The sequence below is a fragment of the Rhodnius prolixus genome, unplaced genomic scaffold, assembly GCF_049639745.1.
Source record: "Rhodnius prolixus isolate KJV_2025 unplaced genomic scaffold, Rpr scaffold_8, whole genome shotgun sequence".
In the NCBI taxonomy this organism is placed as follows: domain Eukaryota; kingdom Metazoa; phylum Arthropoda; class Insecta; order Hemiptera; family Reduviidae; genus Rhodnius; species Rhodnius prolixus.
The window spans coordinates 24,228,821-24,251,729 of NW_027411593.1; the positions used below are offsets into that span (position 1 = coordinate 24,228,821).

Here is a 22,909-nt window from a genome sequence, read left to right on the forward strand (position 1 = left end):
AGCGTATTCAAAAATATAAAAGTTCTGGGCAAAAATTAGTATCTTGTTAGAAAAGTACAGTGACCAACAAACTCCTCCTCTATAATGTAGCCATTAGGCCGATATTGCTCTAAGCCTGCTCCGCCTGGAGCCCTGACTGTAGTTGCAACATCATGATACTCCAGGACAACACAGAACAAATTTCTGAGACTCGCAACAGACTCTCCACGACGCACTAGAATTGACTCACTCCACGAGACTGCATCCATTATCCCCCCGTACACACCTATATCCAAAATCGTCTGCTCAAACTCCTTTCCATCCTAGACCTGCCATCCTAATCCACTCTGCCGCGACATAGCCTCCTACAGATCCTTCTATTCCCTACAGGCACAAAAGAATAAAACAGATACTCCTCTAACTCTCTCCACTAGCTGCAGGTTTTTCCTCTCTTTTTTTTTCCTGCAATCCTATCCTAGTCACTTAACCTTTCTCGTTTCTCACTTGTTATGAAGGTTAAAATGTATTATAAATTATACTTATCTATTCATTTTATGTATATATTTGTAGAAATAAATATTTATTCAATTCAATTATTCAGTTTTAGAAAACTTTAACAAAAATTCCTTGAAAAAATGTAATTCAACAAATTATTTAAGAGGAACACATTACTAAATTGAAGGAAATGCTAAATGAATGTCCTTCGCCATTATTCACCGATGAAAAAAGAGCTACTGAAAAGCAAATATTTTTTAGCATACTGCTTAAAACAGCAATTGTCCATCATAAATACAGAAAAATAATTAAATCACAATTTAACTTCAACATTCTAATGTATTCATGGTTTTGTCATTTTAAACAGGTTTTCAGAGGTTATTTATTCATTTTTCACCTACTAGGAACTGTCTTTTATTTTGCAATTAGGGCATAGAAATGAAAAATTAAAATATACCGTTCTTATTTTTCGAAGACGAAAAGACAAGATAAATTAATGAAAATGACAAAAATACACTCATATCCGCATCGACAAATATTTTTTTCTCGGATCTAGGAAGGCCAATTAAATGATATACTGGTGTACTGGTCAAAAATTTACAGTTAAAATCGGTTGAAACACTAACAGTTTACTGTCCTCTTGTTAACATTAATATAAATATGTCAGGGCGGGAATACTTAATGTATTTAAGGCTTAAGTCTAGCTTATACTTAGTGAATTGGTGACCATTAGGTACCAGTTCAGTAATTATGAGGTAAAAGATAACAAAGTGTGGGTATCACATCAGATCCCATTTTCGTTTTCACAAACAGAGCGGAAACAGCTGAAATTATAAATAAATTGCAAAGAAAACCACGCGCCTAACAACCACCAAAACCAAATTGAACAAAATGTTTAAATATTATACGCCTAACATTAAATAGAAATACAAAATTAGGCCCATTGTAATAAATGCTACAGATCCTCTAAATATATTTTTTCGTATGCATTTGAGGCAATAACTAATTATTCCGAAACATTCTTCTAATATTTACTTATAGCACCGTAATTAACGAAACAAAAACAGTAGCACAACATTCGGAGAATGTCATATCTTGATAGCCGGTGTCTGTCTAGGACCAGAGAATGGTCCAGTAAGAAGCTTGGCCCTCATAAACTTCATTGTGTTTAGAACTAAGATTCTCTGATTTGATGTAAAGGAATCAATCAGGAAGCTTTCACCGAAGATTAACTATTTGGTTTGAATAGAAAGCAATCAATCAATATACTGAACCTAGATATTCATTAGTAATGGATTGAGGGGTTCCTTCACAGAATCACGCAATTAGCAGCCACCATTCTAACCAACATAAATGTACGAAGTAATCGCTGTACCTAAGAAACGTAATGTTGCATTTAATAATTTTAATAGCTATAAAATGGAAAAGATTGTTATAAAGTGTTGGCCACATCTGTTGCGACAACGATCTATTGTGACACTCTAGAGCAGTGCTTCCCAACTTATGCGGCTACGGTAGAAGTATGCCGTGGCAAAAAATAATAAAAATTTTAATTGCGTTGCATTAAAATTAATTATAAGTTGAAAATAGTATAACCTCATATTTCTATAATGAAATAAAACATAAAATGATGCGAGTATATATGTTATGCACTGAATTCCAGTATGCAGGGCAACGAATCAAACATACTCTCTGCTACTGACAAACTATGCGCATTTCGTGGTTACATGAAATAGAAGCAACTAATTCAGTAGCTATGTTTCGTCGTGCTGTTGATCCTGTTGTTGTGTTATTTAACATAGTTATTGCACATTTATCACAGTTGGATGAGAAGTTGCTACACTACTTTCCAAGTCTAACTCTTTTTGACAAAGATTGGATCGGAAACCCACTTCATATCCAAGTTGGTAACTCTGGCCAACACTTAATGGAAAAGGAACAGCTTATTGACGTTGCAACTGGCAGTACACTGCGATTGAAGTTTCTGGAAATGAATTTAGTAGAGTTCAGGATTATGGTTGAAAAAGAATACCCATTGATAGAGGTAGTAAGGCAGTCGGAATACTGGCTTCCTTTCGGCACTACTTACCTGTGTGAGAAGGCATTCTCAGCAATGACACTGATCAAAACGTAACACAGAGGGTGCTACGACTTAGAGTGTGCTTGTCAACTGAGGTTAACGCTCAAATTGAAACACTTCCACGGTCCTTGCAAAGCCAGCCGTCGCATTAACAGACTGTTGGTCACTTGGCTAGTAAAAGTAAAGTAAAGTAAAGTAATCGCCTATTTTTTCAGGCGGGGCTTAACGTCCAACTACCATTTACTAGGTGTCGTGGACGGAGGCGAATAGCAAACGTACTTTACTATTTCTCATTTAACCATTAAATAAAATCCAAGGCCAAGACCAGGAATCGAACCCAGTACCACAATGCATATTAGCTTTGCAGGTCTCGCCTCTTAACCCGCTCGGCTACCGTGGCGCCTCACTTGGCTAGTAACTGTTAACTAAATTAGTAAAATATGTCATAGCTTTCGTATTTCTTTATTGACTGTTTAGTTTTTGATAACTTTAATCTCATTTAGAGGTGCTTTTAATCACTTTCTTTTAGTTACGGATTAACAATTTTACATGAATTACAGGCACTTCTTGACACCAATAATGGGGCATTAAAATAAAGAATTTCTTTGTCATAAGATTCATTGCTACTATAGTTAATTGTATTGACAGAGAACAGTATAGACGGGTGAATGATTGGGTTTGTTATTAATGTTACAGCCTGCCACGAAAACTTGTATTTTTGTAGGATTGTAATAGTGTTGTTATTACAGCACTAGTTGAGAGCATAATACGTCAATTTAAAATGAAATAGGAGCATTTCAGTTCCAGTGTGACGTTTACTGTTTGGTATCTGACTAATGTGCCGGGACCAGAAAAAGGTTGGGAAGCACTGTTCTAAAGAGTGAAGTTTCTGCATTGGATGCAGGCAGGAATCTTTAAAGTTTTTAAAAGTGTGTGCATAATGAGGAGCTTAAGTTTGCCTGTGCGTTCGATAAGGTCATATAGTTACTATTTCTGCAGAACGAATAAAGGTGATTATTTTGTTAGTACTTTTGATCGTGTTGTTAGGCTAGGATTAGCAGATAGAGATGCACTAGCTTCCTGTAGAAGTGACTAGTCGAAACATGAGGGAAGCCAAACTAATATTAAAACTGTCCGGTAGGACAGTTGTATAAGGGTTGATCGTCAAAAACTGCACGAAAAAGCGTAACGTTAAAAAACACCCAACTTAGACAATTTTTTTCTCTCTTTCTATAAAAGATAAAATTCCCAAATTTTCTTTAAAATATAGGGCAAATCCTCCTTTATGACTGTAATTTTTTTGCAACAACCCAAATCTAATTGGTTTTTAGAATTAGGATTAATCTTGATGCGTGTTTTATTTTTCTTAGTTACTTTGTTCACAAGGAATTATAGTAAAATAAAGCAGCACTTTTTGGATTCAGGTAAATAAATCTGTTGGAAAAACTTCATACGGAAGTTTTGAAAACTTCATACGGTCGCAGGAATTTCTTTTCACCAGTAGAAGATGAAGTAGGTGATGGATAAAATGAAAAAAAAATAAATAAAACAAGTTGGAAAAGCTGTTTACATTCTAACGCGATAATGCTATTCCATTGTTGCAGCCAGTCAGTTAATACTTCTCAAACTTGCAAATACAGTTCAATAAACAGGATAACTTTTCCTTTAGTGAGAATACCGATATGTATATGTGCCAGTTTGACACGTACATTGTTGCTATCTCTCTACTAGTTCACTTTACTTTGTAAATGTAGTCCATATACTTAGTTCTAGAAAAAGTTTAAAATAAAGAAGTTAAAATATTCAGAAAGTCGAAAAGGGAAGAAAATAGTTAAAGTAGTAAATTTTTCCACACATAATAAACTAGTTCAACAAAAAAAAAAACTTGTTCTGCGAATGAATACAAAGTGAAAAGCATAAAGGAAGTTGTGTGTAAGTTAGGAAAACTATTTACCAGACACAAAGAACTAAAAAAAAAAAAAGTTATCTTTCTAACTTTTAGTTGATTGCAATCAGCGAAAGCAAAGGTCGCTTTCATTCCTCTATTTATTTAAAAGAATTATCTTAGTTTTTGTTTTGCTAAATTAATTTAAAAATCATATTAACCAGTTAAGCGTGGAATTTTTTTTAAAAAAAAAAAAAAAAACCACAGTGTGCGGAATTAAAATCAGACAATGACGTGTATACACGTCGAACGCAGGGGGCAAAACAACCAAAAGTTTACGTAATAGTCATTGCAAGCGACTTTTTCTGCAATCTCTGGGGCTTGAGATTACCAGAGCATTCTGTGCTCTTTCAAAATCTTGCACCGCTTCACGTATGCATTGCTCTAGTTAACTAGGGACACTAAGAGCTTTTTACAAGTGAAGAAAAGAGCTTTGAATTCTGTGCAAAATGAAATCATGCTCGTACTGAGGTCTGAACCACTATCTTGTTATATTATTATTAAGGAATTGGGGTATTCACAGAGACGGGCAAAGGTGTGCACACTATCAACTCTGTTTATTAACTGTATTTAAGGGTGGGGATATTAGTTCTAAGTACAAACTATAAACATAACATCTTCCCCATAAATAAAAATTAATTGTACATTTTTTATTTAATTAACAAACTTTAATTAAATTGTGGAAAACACAAAAACTAATATCAACTATACTATTTAACAAATTAACTATTAAAACAAAATACTTAACGAAATAATATCCTCTATTTTGGATATTTCTGGGGCTTGATGGTCAGCCTTCCCCTTGCGGATCTGTACTGGACGTCTCTGTTTATACTTGTATCATCCCTAACGCTACAATTGTTCCGATTATTAGTGCTGTCATGACTGTCATATGAAGGTCTCATAAGAAAGGAATTCCATCTAATTTTGTTATTATTTTCGTTTATTAAAACGAACGATCTGGGATTTATTTGCTCAACTATCTTCCCTTTCTTCCACTCCTTACCTTCTCTATAATAAATTTCCTCATTCACTAGGAATTCTTTTTTACGTCGCGTTGATCTATTATAATAATCCCCCACTTTATTTCGATACTTAGACAGGAATTCTGTAAACCCTTTCACTACTTCCGGTCTTAATAATGATTGTTTTATAGGAATCTTAGACCTAAGAATTCTAGATTGTAATAGTTGAGCAGGTGTCCACTCACTACTAAGAATAGGGGTTACCCTATATTGCAAAAGGGCATTATTAAAACTGCTGTGCCCATAGTTAAGCCCCCTCGTAGAATTCCTTTTAAGATTAAAAATAGATTAAAAGATAAATTAGCAGAGTTAGAAAATAGAAATATTATAGAGCGGTGTGAGTCGAAAAATTGGGTCAATAACTTGGTTATTGTGGAAAAGTCTGACGGTTCTATTAGGGTTTGCATTGACCCCCAGGAATTAAACAAAGTAATAGTGAAGAGGGATGTAGTTCTAATACCAACGATAGAGGAAATATCTGCTAAACTTTCAGGGGCAAGTCTATTTTCTGTTTTGGACCTAAAGGACGGGTTTTATCATATTAATTTAGATAGACAATCCAGCAGTTTATGTACATTTTCAACGCCTTTCGGGTGCTATAAATTTAAAAGATTACCATTTGGGTTGTGCTGTGCTCCTGAGATTTTTCAGAAAATCGAAGAAAATTCCACAATGGAAATTCAGATTTTGTTTGGTCGCCTTAAATCTGTTAGATCTGCATGCAAAGTCATCCCATATTGGATTTCAAAAAAAACTTTTAAAATTACAGGTTCGGATTTTCTTTCTACTAATATAACATGGCGCAGTCGGATTCGGAAATGGTATAAAAAAAAAAAAATTATTAATAGTGTCAGTTAATAAACAGAGTTGATAGTGTGCACACCTTTGCCCGTCTCAGTGAATACCCCAATTCCTTAATAATAATAACATAATATAACAATCTAAGGTAAAAACGGCATTGCCCTAAGGTTGAGAGCTTCTATTTGTGTGCCTAATTCCTAATCTCTAATGCGGAGACCAAACATGTACCAACCACTTATCATTTGGCTGACTCCCTCCATCCCCCTCCGTATAAAATACTTGGCAGTTCTATTGCTAAGATAAAGGGAACATCCCACCAAATAATATTCTTATTGCATTTTATTAAAATTTCGAGGTTTTATAGTTAATGGCAATTTTATAATTTTCAAAACGAGTATACACGTCGAAAGCACCGTAATAGAGATTTGGTTTGACGTGTATATTACGTCGAACGCGCTTAGCTGGTTAAAGCGACTAAAATACTGCTTTCAATAAGTAAAACAAAATAAAAATAGAATGATTATCCATTATTTTTTTTTAATATTAAAAAAAAAGCCTTGTGCAATTATATGACAAAATAAATATGTGTGAGCTTGCTTGAAGTATCTTAGAACAGATACATAGTTTGGTATGAACGGTAAAGTTACTTAAATAGATACGAGGGTCGTTTGAAAAGTCCGTGCAAAAATAAAAACTACTTAATTTTTTGGGGTAAACCTTTTTTATTTTTCAACATAGTCTCCTTTTAGGCTTATACACTTCGTCCAACGCTGCTCTAGTTTGTTGATCCCTTCCGAATAATAGGATTTGTCCAAGTCTGAAAAATAGCCATTCGTTTCTGCAATCACCTCCTCGTTTGAATAAAATCTTTTTCCCGCCAGCCATTTCTTCATTTTGGGGAACAAATAGTAGTCCGAGGGAGCCAAGTCTGGAGAATAGGGGCGATGTGAAACGAGTTGGAATCCTATTTCCATTAATTTTGCGACAACAACTGCTGAGGTGTGAGCTGGTGCGTTGTCGTGATGGAAAAGGACTTTTTTGTGGGCCAATCGTGCGCGTTTTTCTTGCAGCTCGGTTTTCAAACGGTACAATAACGATGAATAATATGCACCTGTAATAGTTTTACCCTTTTCCAGATAGTCGATGAGGATTATTCCTTGCGAATCCCAAAAGACAGTCGCCATAATCTTTCCGGCCGAAGGAACGGTCTTCGCCTTTTTTGGCGCAGATTCCCCCTTGGTAACCCATTGTTTAGATTGTTCTTTGGTCTCAGGAGTGTAGTGATGTATCCATGTTTCATCCACAGTGACGAAACGACGCTTAAAGTCCTGCGGATACTTCTGGAACAGCTGCAAACCGTCCTTGCAACACTTCACACGATTTCGTTTTTGGTCAAGCGTGAGCAATCGCGGCACCCATCTTGCGGATAGCTTTGTCATGTCCAAATGTTGATGCAAAATATTATGTACCCGTTCATTCGAGATGCCCACAGCACTAGCAATCTCACGCACCTTCACTCTTCTGTCATCCATCACCATATCATGGATTTTATCAATGATTTCTGGAGTAGTAACCTCAACAGGGCGTCCAGAACGTTCAGCGTCACTTGTGCCCATATGGCCACTCCGAAAATTTTGAAACCACTTATAAACTGTTCTAATCGAAGGTGCAGAGTCACCATAATGTTTATCAAGCTTCTCTTTAGTCTCCTGAGGCGTTTTGCCTTTCATAAAGTAGTGTTTAATCAACACACGAAATTCTTTTTCGTCCATTTTTTGAAAATCACTCGACTTCCTCGATTCAAACGAATGGCAAACACAAAGAAATAGACCGATCTGGCTGAAACTTGGTGTGTGTTCTTCCAAGAGATGCTACTAACTAAACATAACCTCGATACGCGCCAGTAGTGCTATCTCTCTGACTTTGCACGGACCTTTCAAACGACCCTCGTATATTCAGAAAAAGAAATTAGAAAAAACTTAAAGAACACCTGTAATAACTAATTTAATGGCTGTAATAAATAAAATAAAGGAACCTAGAAATAGAAAATAGAAAAATAAATGCCAGAAATAATAAAGGCAAAGTTACAGTTTTGGTTACCGGTTAAATTTAGACTCTCTTTTCTGCAGGCAACGTCGAGATCCTTTATCTCCTTTATAAGATTTATCCTTTGGGTTTGGGAATAAATTAACTTTTGTCTTTTAACCTTAAAAAATTGTTAAAGTTGGGCGTTTTTGAATTGTACACTTTTTCCAGCACTTTTTGACGATCATCCCTTATACAAACTGTCCTACCGGACAAATTTAATTATCTGCTTACCCTAATCAAAATCCATCTAACTTACGTTTTTATAATTTTTTAGGTAACATTCAATTTCTGAATTCCTGTGTTGAAATCACAACTTTTTGTTCGATTCTGCTGCCATAATTAAAAAAAAAAAATCCATTAACAATCAATCACAATCAATCAGCAGGTAGAAGGAAATTTATAACTACATTGTTTTAAAGCGACTTTTGACACCCAGCTAACCTACAAATAAATATCCCAAAGTAGCTCTAAATCCAACTTATAAGGCTCTCCCGTATGGATTTTTTGTTATACAACAGACAAAGGTTACCGAAACACTGAGGTTCTTGAGTTCGCAGATGCTATTGTTCACACACGCTTTTGACAACATGTAGGCACACTCTACTAGGTATAAGGAAACCTAAGTGCCCATTGCAGGATAGACAATCTGAAAAGACGCTGGTTTTCGCAGTCCGATAGGTAATGAGCAGGCACTGCGGAAGTCTTGCCTAACTTATCTTCCATTTAGGATGGTTGCTAAGCGTGATTGGTCTTACATGTTCATGTGAATCGCATACAAGTGTATAAAAGTTAATAACAAAACCAAATGAAAATTATCACAGTAACATCAAAAGCGTATAAAACTTTAACAGTCAAAATAACAATAGTTTTGGAGCTTTCCATAATTTGATGGAAATTTCAAGATCCATTTTGGGTTCTTCACTATCTGCAATTTAGAATATCACTTGTTGGTACCGTTTTTTGTATTGTTTAGTATCGCTTTCTGTTCGTGCTGATAAGCCATTGTCACAATGTTAGGGGCTAGATTTAATAGAATTATCAATTACTATTTATATGATGGATAATTGTTCCAAGTGTTCCTAACTTGGTTTGTGTCAGTACTAACTGTAGATTTCCAAAGGATGTCACGGTTTTTACTTCTTTGAGAGCAAGGTAAAATTAACTGGTTTTGAATCCCCATATGATTCCTCTCTACATCATGGCGGACCCCGATTAAGCGGACTATAGTTGTAATTGGTAGAGTTTATAAAGAAGCGAAAATACACTAGTTTCATGACCTGTTCTGATTAGAAACTTCTGATTCAAGTCGGCCACTAATTGACCAAATTATCCTTTCTTTCCGATATTCCTTTTAAAACAAACAACTAACCACAAGACAGACCACCAAGAACTTCACTTTCTTTTTTTTTACTTTTAAGTAGCGTAAAAAAGGTTGTACTTAAAATTTTAGGAAAAGAAAAATTGAAATGTTGAAGCTAGACATCTTCATAAGTAATGCTACTTTAAAAGCAAATTAACGCTTCAGGCGGGCTTTACGTCCAACTCCCAAGTTTGAGCACAAGTAATTACTATACTTTCTACAAATACAACTTTTAGTTGGTTATCCATAGGTCTCGAACAGGAGAGACTTCCTAGTTGGTTACGCCACGCTAATAACCCTCCGCATTTAGGAATAGTACTAGTGAATTTATTAAAATTGGAAGTGTAACTTTAGTTTTACACTAGAAAAGAGAAAAATAAGTTGCAGAATTATATTCTCACATTTACTAACGCTTTTTCTATACATCTTTTTACTGAAATCACTCCCCGACAAAATGATAGATCCTTCCTGATTAGGTTGAGGACTTTAAAACCTTGTAAATTACAAAGACATTGATAAAGTATAATCTTTATGACAAAATATGTACATTACTTACATATACAGGGTGTTCATTTTAAGACGGCTCAAATGCATTTCATGCTTAAACGGTTAATCTGAGCAAAAAATGGTAGAGGAAAAATTGGTTGCCCTAATCTAGTTTCAGAATATGTGACTTGATTTTAGATTCCTGCCCGCATACGCGGCTGACGCGCGACCAAAAGTGAGGGTTCACAGTGGACCCCCGTTTTCATACACATTTTTAAAGAGTATAAAAAGTTATGAAAGAAACCGGAAACCGCAATTCGATATCTTTAAAATTAAAGGTGTTAGGCCATTTCAAAATCTGATATTTATTAATCATAATTCAATTTTTTAACTTGTTATCAAAGAGAAAGAAGAGCACGAGATAGGTCATTTTTATGTATTTTTTCATCCCCTTTCTTCTGAAAATATTTCCAAGACAGTAAAGCTAGTATTTGTCTTAAATATTGGGAAATAAGTAGTTTTCCGAGTGTTTTTTCTAAGAAAAATCAAATGTTACGAGCTTTAGATGTTTTCAAGCATACACAAAATTGTTAAAAATTAATTTTTACATCTGTTACAAACAAGAAGGTTTAATAATTATTTGGTAATTTTGGGAGAGTTGCGTTTAATTACCAAAACAGTTGGAAACCTCCTGCCACATATTTAAGTGATCAATATCTTTCAAGTAAAGGATCAAACTTATTCCTTAATTTATCAAATAATGCACTTTACTCAACTTGTGAAGCATGTACTGTGCCTTCAAAGGTGCGTCCTCTGGTTCGCAAGCCAGGTTAGCCTGAAGGATATCAACTGCTCTCTGTATCTGATAATATATTTTTATTTCTAAGAGACAAAGTAAGCGCCATGCCAGCAGGTCTTTTGGAAAGTAACTATTCCAAGATAATTTGATACTGATGGCTGAAGAAGAAGATTGATTCAAGTAAATTGCATCTGGGATATTGTGGTCATTTAATAAATAAATCACAGGAGCTTTTTGCGAGAAAATTTAGTAAACAGAAATTCGGAGTCACATTTAATTCGTATTTTTACTATGCAGTGCTAAAAATAGAACAATTAACAGAAATAGAGCTCGCCTCTCTCCCCAAAAATGAGCCTTTGATCTAAGTTTTCTGGAAAAATGTTATATATAAAAGCTAACTAAAAAAATTAAAAGGAAAAAAAGATGCAGTAAAGTAGTATTTCGATTTTGTTAAAAACCTTATATGGTATCCTCACTTTAGGCACCTAAAATAATTATCAAATTTGAATCTTTTGCGATTTTCTTTTTGGTTACAGAGAGTGAGCGAGTCCAATTTATAAATACATTTTTTCGAACTAAGGGGACGAAGAATTCCAGCAAGAATTCCGAAATCGAAAATCTGCACAATCACCATAGTAGTGTGTAAAAAAAAAATAAGAAAATCAATAAACATTAAGTAAATATTTAAATAAAACAAAACTAGTAATTATAATTTCATCATTCTGCTGAAGTGAAGAGGATGAACTCTGAAATTGCAGCCGATTATTAATCTGACTGTACTTGTAGAACGGATGCAGCTGTCAGCAACAAAACACTGATGATAAATGTAACGTTGATGGCGAACAGGACGCCACAATTTACAGTGATGTACGTAATCTCTCTCTCTCGTCTGGGTTAAAAAAAATAAAAAAAAAAAGTCATAATACTAACAGACAGGGCAGCTGTTCTAAAGGGATTTAAGGGATAATAGGGCAATGTTAATAATAATAAAGAGGGAAGACTATTTTACTCCATATTTATGTGTTAATAATAATGTTGAAGAGTTATACAGAATACAATCTGAAACTGAATTATACCAATTAGTTCGCCATTACAGAGAATTATTTAAAAGGAATCCAAGTTCACATATCCTCTGACGATTTAGGATATCTCTTTCAGCAATTCTAACCTGCTGTAACTAGTTATCATCAATCTCAGCACTTGAAGAGGATTCGAAACTTCTTTAGCAATGTTTCAGTCAACTCGGGACTATGGTTTTTCTTAACTTCACACTTGAAGATCAACCTCCATAGCTTATAAACCCATCTCATCTTCGGCGTCTGCTTGTTCTTTCACCATCATTATTGCCTTCCTGAGGCTCCCATTAAGAATATCTTCCTCTTCATTATGCGCCTACTTTTTGACTTCTTGATACCTTGCTTTCCAAATCATTCAATCCATTCTCCTGCCTCAGTGCATGTCTAAGCATCCGTTTCCATGGTATTTATTAAGGGACTTAAACATTATAGTGATTTTGATCTGTCTCTAGGTACGGCTGAAAATCTTTCCTATTACGTTCAGACATCTATTTCCTAATCCTTCTTTTTCAGTCCTGACTAATCTCATCCTAAGCTAAGCGAGTGGCTCTTAAACATTTAAATTTATCTCACCGTCCAAAGAATTGCAAACGCTATATATAAAATCAAATAATTGTTTGGGGGAGAATAATGATTAAAATTTGAACTTCTCTCAGTGAATTTAGTGCAGTAATTTAGCAATTGTAAAAAAAACCTATTTAATCAATTCCTTTCCCTAGAAGTAGTGATATATGAAGGCAAAGCCTACTAAATAAAGCTACGGTAGCAAATGTAATGATAAAAGGATGGAGACAGAACAATCCGTACAGATTAGCGCACAAATTGAATAAAACTTGTTATTTAGCTTCAAGAGATGTGACAAGCGGGTAGATAAGTAGTAAAAAAAAAGGTAAGAGGATGCTGTAAGCTAAATAAAACAGAGATCTTGAGTACAATAAAGTAGCAAACAAACAAATAAATAGATAGATAAATAAAGGTAACAAATTTCATTCAAATATACAATTGTCTGTTAATTAAAAATAAATTCAACCAAGATATATCAACAAGTAGTAGAGAATACATTAAAATAGTTTCCTTAAGATACAATGGGAAGCTAGCGACATCATTGATGTTCCCATTGCAGATACAAACAAGAACAAACTGTAATAGAAGCTACCAGCGAGACCTATCTAGGTAAGCAAGCAGCAGTGGGGCTCCTCTAATTTATGAGTACAACTTTGTGCAGATAATATTGTGCTGTTGTTGTTGTTGTTGCTGTTAACAAAACAGCATTGTAGTTTAAATGTTGTAATAGCGTTAAAAGCACTTTCCACAACTTTCACATCGTTTCATTTTAAATAAATTAAACAAAAAGCTTATAGCAAAAAAAAAGAAAGTTTTCAGATGGCAAAACGTTCCTTTTTTTGTGTTCATGAATAAAAGCTGAAACTTTGTGGGCATCTGGGGGGAAAAATAAACACAGGTTTTCTGAGTAGAAAGTCTGTGACGCCATAGAGTTCCAGTAGAAGTTACCTCTGAAGTCGTCCAATTTCTCTGACTGGACACTGACAAAAGGCATACATAAAACCCAACAAAACGACGCAAAAGACAAAAAGTGAGCAAAATCTACTAACTTTTAAAAATACTCTTAGATCAATGAACAAACCCATCGCTACGCAGCTAACTCTCATCTCTGCCGCAACTTCTGAAAGTAGCCGAAAAGCTTCAGACTCCGAATGAATCACAATTGATATGGACAACTGTAGTTATATACCCAAGTACACGATGCTGCGTAGAGCGCGTAAATCAAAATTATTTGTTTTGAACATCAGCATTTACAATATATCCTGAAACTGTTTTGGTATTTCTATTTAAGATTACTACAATCAATGTTTTCTTTTTACCGAAAAAATATTTTAAAATACAGTGGAGAGTCTCGGTTATCCGTCATGACCGGGACCGGACACGTGACGGATAGTCGGATAATGGAAAAAACAGGAAAATTTCCAGATTCTTTTGTTTAACGTGTATAAAACTTTGTATTAACTGGTATACATATTTTATACGTTTATACGCTTAAGCCTTAAAGTTCAGGTATCTTTCATTATTCAATTCATTCTATTGTGTATTAAAATTAATGAATACAATGTCTGAATCGGTTTTGTGGGCGGTTGTGGACACAAACTGTCGAATGATGGACACGAGTATGTACCTAAAAGACAAAGGAAAAAATCTCAAAAGATCTGGGTAAACCCCGGATTTTTTTTTTTTTTTTAAAGACAAAAGGACTTCTTTTTTTAAGGCTAAAGGACTCTTTAAAATTTCTGTACACTTAAAATAAATTTTTAAAAAGTTTTCTTTTTAAAATAATTTTTTAAGTTGTTTTTAAATTTTTAAATACTGAGGACAGTGACGACGGTTAATTGGAATAGACGGATAAAAGGGTGACGGATAACCGAGACTCTACTGTAATTTGAAGCCTAAAGGGAAGCAAAAACACTACTCAAGATACCTTACTTTTGGACAAAAATACAATTATTGATACATTTTTAAATAAATTTAGGCAATGATATTAGTAAATACTGTTTATAACTTGATATTAAGACTTGTAAGGTTGAATTTCCGTTAATAATAATTTCAATATTACTGTAAAATGGAAGAAGTAGACCAAAGAAAAATCCTTTCATCCATTAAAAGCAGATAAATTCGTACAGCTCTAATACTTTTTTCTTACTTAGATTTTACAGGATAGAAGTATTTTGCTTGCCGTCAAAAGATGTAACTTTTGTTAAAATATTCAGGGAAGTTATTTGTTTGGTTTTATATAAAAAGGAAAAGGGAAAAAATAGAGCAACTCAGAGAGAAAATAAGAAAAAGAATTCGATTTAAGTAAGAGAGAACTGAGGAATGAAAATGGAAGAGAATAAGAGCTTTTCACCGCCCAAGTATAAGAAATCTATATACACATATATATAAAGGTTAAAAAGAGAAGTAATATTTGCGAAGGGGAAAGAGATCATGTGAAGAAAAAGAAATGGTTGACTGAGAGGCAGGAAATCTAAAAGAGGAAGCCTCAGCTTCGAATAAGAAGTAAAGATGAACTTTTGCTTTATCCCAGCTTATCTAGCAACTCCTCCAGTCGCCTCATCACTCTTTAGCTTATTTTACACACAATTCTGCTTATATACCATAAGCATTATCATCATCTGTTTATTACTCACTACAAAAAAAATTGCTAAATAATTACAATACTTAGCCGTTTATTGCAATGTATTATTTATTTCTTTTAAGTAAATAAAAAATTGAGAAGTCTTTCAGCGATTGTTATGTTCATAAAATGGACAGTTGTTCCTTTATTCACCAGTATTTACACACTACTACAGGAAGAATAATTTTTGATGGGTTGTAACGTTTCTGCATTCCTCTGGAGCAGTAAGTCGCAATATGAGAGGGGCATTTTGATTTTTTAAGGAGGGTCTTTTGGAATTGAGTTGAAGCAAAGAATTTAAATATTTTTATACCTTATTTTTCGTAAATATTTCCATAGAAATAGAATTATTTTCTAAAATTAAAATATACTTCTTCTTCTTCTTCTTAATCATTCCTCGTTGACCTCTTAGTGTCGCGGTGCCTTCACACTAAAGCTTTCTAACTATCCCTATCCTCAGTCAAATTTCTATTTCTTCTCCAATCCAAGTTCCTCTTTCTGAAATCCTCTCTCTCTATCCCTTCCCATGTTGTGCGCGGTCTGCCCCTGCCTCTTTGACTCTGCATCTTAGCCTCATAACAAAGTCTTGCTATACGGCTTGTGTCCATCCTCATCATGTGCCCAAACCATTTTAGCCTGTGCTCTCTCAGTAGCTCTTCCACCGGCCTGACATCGAGATTAGACATTATACGTAGTCGAATTTCTTATTCTATCTCTCCTCGTCTTTCCTTCTATTTTTCGGAGGAAACGCATTTCGGCTGCCAGTACCTGACTGCTGTGGAAGTTAGAGCCCATGATTCGCTGACGTAAGTTAAAATTGGGAGATAGGTATTTTTAAAAACCGTTATTTTCGTGCCCTTCGTTACTACCCTTTTAGTAATAAATCCTTTCTTAAGGGCATTGAACATTCTACCTGCCGTAGCCACTTCTTCCGTTGATTTCTCGGCCTTGTTCATTAATATTTACTCCCAAATATTTAAAATCAGCGACTTGATCCAACATAACATTCCTGATGTTAACATCTAGCGGTTAAATACACTTATTGATTAAAATCGCCGTACATAAGTTTTAAATGAATTCTTTGGATTGAGTATAATCCCAAACTTAATTCAGAGGAAGCGACTGATCTGTAAAACAATGTTAAACCCACTTGGATTTTACTTTATCCAGAAGTCTCTGTAGATCGCTCTCTGGTATCTAATAGCATTCTGTATGCAATTAATATGCTTCTACAGCACAGAGATTAGCTCGGAGACAGAAGTGACGACCATAGCTGCAATCGTTTCGTAATTAAATAGATACAAATGATATTCATAATAACACTTATGAGAAAATTATATTAGAAAAATGAAAGAAAAGTTCGTCTACTACAAAGCCGGGTCTTGGTTTGGTGGCTGCCAAATGTAGAATCGCTGGAAAAAAAAAGATGAGAAAATTGATAGCTTTTTCTATTTCTACACAAGATTAAATACTTAGCAACTTGTAAAGAAGGAGGACCTAAAAAAATGGATAAATTAACTACAAAAATCTCTGTAAAATTATCAAACTAATAGGAAATTCTATTATATTTCTAGACTTGTTGGAATTATTACTACTTTTAACATAGCACAAGACACTAACTTAATATTAACTATCCACAGCTGTTTCCTGTTCTTGTCAACGTCTTTTATAGTTTTACTTCATCTCTTTAGTTAGTTGTTCACTTTACTAATACCATCCAACTTCTGAGAGCCGTATCGCAGTGTGTGAACTGTCGTCTACTGCTTTTAACGAACTAACTAAGATACTATTTCCTAACCACTTAGTCTAGCAGCTCGCCTAGCATCTTCATTTCTTTTCTATAAAAACAACCGTCATCAGATTTAAGTTCATCTACAAATCTTTGTTGTATAAATAGACTATTTTATCCTGGCTTAGGCTTATCGGCCACAACAAGAACACTTAGGTTTATAATAACGTGAAAGTATTTATCTTTCGATCTTTCCCAAAATATATTCAACTCCTTCTTCGTGGAGTTCTTCCAAAAACACTCTGCGCCAGTTGGCCGTTTACTCTAATCATCAAGATTTTTGTCTCGTACATTGTTGCAAGCCTTAGGATATAAACTATTGATTCTCTTGTATATTGTCACTAGCTTGTATCCAATGCCTACCTACGCATCTACTTCAATGCAATGCACTGCATCTGCAAGTCAATGCTTATGAATCAACAGACATTAATTGAAGTTTGGGTAGCCCAAAAAGTAAAACTGTGACTTTCATCGTTGCTAAAATTGAGAAAAAAAAACAATGAAATCGTTGATCGAGTTACTATGAGAAAATACGTTTTCTATCAAATTTCCTGCATCATTGAATATTAATGTACAATCTTGCTTTTGATGGTACATTTCTATAACTTTAAAGAATATGGTGCGTTGAATTGAGTCGAAAGGGATCAAAAATACTGGGTGATATCAAAAAAGAATGAACAGAGCTGAGAAGAGAGTAAAATAAGGAGAATGTATAAGATCAAATGAGCAACAAATACGAGTATAAAAGAATAACTCACGCGAATTCTACTAAAATATAAATAAGAGTGAATAAATTACTAAAATATAACAGAAATATTAGATTATTAATAATGAAGTATAGCAGCGTATTATTTGGATAATACAATGAATGAGCAATATTTGGTACCGGGGCTTCAAGAGCGCTCGCTTCTAAATAAAAAGCAAGGTAAAACAAGAATAAATATGATTAAAAAGAGTTAGATTAAAGATTTTCCAATCGCACTAGCTTCAAGTTTTATGCGGAGATGAGATAAATTGAATCTTAATTTTTTCTTCAAATCTGCCAACTTCTTTATTTGTTTTTTTAAATGTTAATCCAAAATGGCGTAAAATACAATGTGGATCAAGTATTCCGGAGACTCCGCAGCTCGCAATGCCCTTAGAAACTTCATTTACTTCTTATGTTATTTAATAAGATAGGATGAACAAATTAATGCCAGTTTCAGTCATTATAAACTTTATTCTGCCGAGCTTTTGACCTATGGACTAAGGTCATCTTCAGGGCTGTGGAACATATTTACAGTTAACAATAATTATATTACAATGAATACGAGGTGTGTTCAAAAAGTAACGGGAATTTTTAAATTTCGCGGGTTTGGAGAGTCTGATTGTAAAATTATTTTTTTTATTATGTTGGTGCACATGCCCCTGAAGTACGATAAAATTTTCAGTAATATTCATTGTTTACTTCTTAAGTGGCAGCCGTTAAGGTTAGACGTGTTTTTCGAGCTTGGCGATTTTTGTTTGTTAAAAAAAATGGATCAAAGAATTTGTATTAAATTTTGCGTAAAAAATGAAATAAAGTGTGTGAAATGTTAATAAAGGCATATGGTGAGTCTGCTATGAGTAAAACAAGGATTTACGAGTGGTATAAGCGTTTCCAAGATGGCCGCGAAAACGTTGAAGATGACGAACGACCTGGACGTCCAAGCACATCAACAACCGATGAAAACGTGAAAAAAGTGAAAGAAATGGTTATGAACGATCGCCGAATCACAATCAGAGAAGTCGCTGATGATGTTGCCATATCAATTGGCTCATGCCATGAAATTTTTTCGGATGTTTTGGGTATGAAACGTGTGGCAGCAAAATTTGTTCCAAAATTGTTGAATTTCGAACAAAAACAGCGGAGAATGGAAGTTGCTCAAGAGTCACTCAATGAAGTCGACAACGATGCGGATCTACTGAAACGTGTTATAACAGGTGACGAAACATGGGTTTACGGATATGATGTCGAAACTAAGGCTCAATCGTCCCAGTGGAGGCATTCTGGATCGCCAAGACCGAAAAAGGCTCGACAAGTGCGGTCGAATGTGAAGGTTATGCTCACTGTGTTCTTCGATTTTAATGGCATAGTGCATCATGAATTCTTGCCACAAGGTCAAACAATCAATAAGGAGTACTACCTGCAAGTTCAACGCCGTTTGCGTGAAGCAATCCGAAAAAAACGCCCGGATTTGTGGCAAAACAATTCATGGATTTTGCACCACGATAATGCACCTGCTCACACTTCATTGCTTGTTCGTGAATTTTTGGCCAAAAACAAAACTTTAACGATGCCCCAGCCTCCATATTCGCCAGACATGGCTCCATGTGACTTTTTTCTATTTCCAAACATAAAGAGAACATTAAAAGGCCGTCGTTTTACAAGCATAGATGACATTAAAAGCGAATCGCTGAAAGAGCTGAAAGCTATCACAAAGATCGAGTTTCAGAAGTGTTTCGAGGATTGGAAAAAGCGCTGGCACAAGTGTATTGTATGCGAAGGGGACTACTTTGAAGGCGACAATATTAATGTAGATGAATAAATAAATATTTTTTTCAAAAAACGAAAATTCCCGTTACTTTTTGAACACACCTCGTATGTATAATGTATCGAAAATTTACAAAAATATTTATCTAATTTACAATATACTGTTTTACATCATTAGAGAGTTGGTGTGTCTTCTGTCTTGTCTGTTCATGGACTGAGTGTGATCGATCGGTTTTATGTGTTTTGGTTGTGAGGAAGTCAGTGTTGCCAATTGTCAAGTAATTTGTAGTAAATTGGCGTTTATGTTGTTTAAATTGTTGGTGTCAGTTTTGAAATTTAGACTGTTTTCTGTCTTAGATAGACAATATTCATTGTGATATAATTATTGTTAACACACTGTAAATATGTTCCACAGCCCTGAAGATGACCTAGTGCCTAGGTCGAAAGCTCGGCAGAATAAAGTTTATGATGACTGAAACTGGCATACATTTTTTCATCCTATTGAAATATGATTCAGTCATCAAAAATAATGAACAGTAATTTAATAAGATACTTTTATTAATATTATTTTAATTTAAGGCGCCTCAACAATTAAGGTCATTTGTGCACGGATCTTTTTTTTTTTCAGGGCACTGTCCAGCTTCCGAACCGTGTTCTCTTGTTACGGATAACACTGTCCAATAACCGATAGTGAGATGTAATAAGAAGCTTCAAGAAAGAGAAAATCTGAAGATTCGAATCCAGGCTCTACGGAAACCACTACTCAAGTAATTTCTCCATTTACTATTGCTATTATTATTTATTTTTTATTTAAGGCGCGTCTACAATTGGGAAGTATTGGCGACCAAAACTTTTTCAGAGCACTGTCCATTTTTTATTAAATATTATTTTATTTATTTATTTTTATTGAAATCGCATCAACCTCTTTGTTCTCTCCTGAAGCTTTTTTCAGCGCACTGTCAGACTCCGGACAGTTTTATTTCGTTACAGACAGTCCATCACCTGATTTTGAGCTATAAGAAGAAGCCCCTGTGGAGAGTAAAACTCAGGGCCATCAGCCAGATTTGAACCTAGGATCTCTGCTCTGTTTATTTATTTAGTTTGTTTACAAGGTTCCAAAAACTCTTATTTCAGAGGATTTTTTTTGTTTCTTAAATTTATGTAGAAACGAACATACAATACAAGAGGTGGTGTACCTGTTTGCATTGTTTTGGCTGCAGGTTGTATAACCGATCAACAGTTCTAAGCGAACAGTTAATCATGATTTTTTTTTTGTCTTTAAATTTTATTGTTTACAGTACTTATTGTTTTTCCTGGGTTCACTGAGTCCGTCTTGTAAATGCGGGCCCAAAACAAAAATAGTCGTTAAAAAGAGATACTTATAAAGCAATAGGATTGGACAAATAAATAAGGAATAAGAAGCTTGTTTAGTCCAGGTTTAGTAGAGGAGGTTTACTGCGAGATACATACTCACACACACACAAAAATAGTAATATTGTTTGTGGTAAAGAATGAGGGGTCGCCATTGATAAAGACAATGTTAATACAAGGTCCACGACATTAAGTTGGTGAAGAAGGTATCAAGACCCAACCAACAAAATAAAAGCTTATTGCGAACAATAGAGACGCATATATATATATATATATATATGTGGACAACATAAAACAATAAGGATGAGGACGATGTTGCGGGCCAAGTAGTTATCTTCGTACCGGCCATAATCTGGCTTTCTCTTTATTATATGCGCAAAAAAAAAACAAAACTCCTAAAAACAAAGGACAACTTAGCCGATAAGGCTAATAAGCAAGCCGCTATTACACACATAACACATTCAAGTAAGATTAATCTTGGATCCTAAACTAGGGATACCTAGCGGTCTTTAGATAAGATGTAGTATATTGGACCAACAAGAAAAAAAGAGTAATCCGTAATGGAGGTTAAGAGTTCAATAGGACCCCCTTCTATTACACACAATAAGCGATCCAAACATACACAACCTGGTGGCCGGAAACGATACTCCTACCTGCCCCCAAGTCACTGCTGCCCCTTCCCGCGCCCAAGACCCCTGGCCTCCCCATACAGGCATAAAAGGGAATTCATTGCCTCAAAGATAGTGGAACTATCATGATCAGTCTAATCACGGAACAGCTATAAATATCTACAGAACAAGCTATATTGCTGTACCTGGTTTAAACTTGAAAGTCCTTCTAATACAAGAAAGATGTACAATTGTGTTTCCTGGACGATACTGGCAGGCAGGCAGGTCCATAACCGCACTCTTTAACTCTATGTACGCGCCATTAATCTTACTTAAAATATATTTTCTTTAATTTTCAATTAATTGAATTTATTTATTTTTACTGCGAACTCAATCATTTCGTTTCTATTCAGAACAGATAGTGCAAGGTAAAGATAAATCAATAACTCATTCACAAACTTTGTGTCATCAACATATGTATATCATTTTCACTTACCGCAGTTTTCGAACGTAATTTTTTTAATTAATTTAATTAAAATAAGTTAAGTTAAATTACAATTTGTACTAAAAAAAACTTACATGTTTACTTTAAGGGTACGTTCTATTTAAAAAAAAAAATGCCTTAATTCGAGGTTTTTTGCCCCAGGAAAACGTTTCAAAATAAGAATTAGTAATTGAGCAACAAGTATTTTGAAGAAACCTCAAAAAACTGAAAAATAGATTTTGTAAATACGTAATTCCAGTTGATTGATTTGGTCCAAAAAGCTTCGGCGGATGACTAAAGCAGATAAAGAATTTGAACTTCGTGCAAGACTAAGATGAATAGATGATCAAGTGATGATAGCCCCAAGATAAAGTGGACCTGGAATATATGATGCGCAAAGAAATAGAGAGGCATGTAAAAAACTAGGGTATAAAGATAATTTAGCAAAAACTGAGCATATGTTGACAATAAGCGATGATGCTTCAAGTAAAAATTATGTGTGGCAAAGAAATGTCCCCGTATTATGGAGTGGCAATATTCTAAGTAGTGCCAAAACAGATATAGCAGCTTGGTACAAAGTATACTACTATATCTGGCTGACTTAGATCTTAAATAAGGCTATAAAGAAGAAGGTGCTAGCCACTGAAATGGATTACTGGAGAAGGGCAGCATTAATATTAATTTCAAGGCTTGAAAGAATTTAGAAACGAAGAAATAAGAAACAAATTGACCATTTCAAAAAATTTGCTGCAAAAGATGGTGGAAATGAAACGTAGATGGGACGGCCACAGAGAAAGATTGGAGGGTGGAAGCATGTCTAAGGA

At 34.6% G+C, this 22,909-nt stretch overlaps 1 protein-coding gene and 1 long non-coding RNA gene across 3 annotated transcripts in view; one reads left to right on the forward strand and one right to left on the reverse strand.

The window, feature by feature from the left end:
* Positions 1–22,909, reverse strand: part of Sema2a (Semaphorin 2a) — a 658,355-nt gene that overhangs the window by 418,917 nt on the left and 216,529 nt on the right. The window lies entirely within an intron of this gene.
* LOC141451044 (uncharacterized) overlaps positions 1–22,909 on the forward strand; it is a 114,953-nt gene that overhangs the window by 42,049 nt on the left and 49,995 nt on the right. Inside the window, exon 2 of the long non-coding RNA XR_012456502.1 lies at positions 20,251–20,389. This is a non-coding gene — a long non-coding RNA (uncharacterized lncRNA). The remainder of the gene's footprint in view (positions 1–20,250; positions 20,390–22,909) is intronic.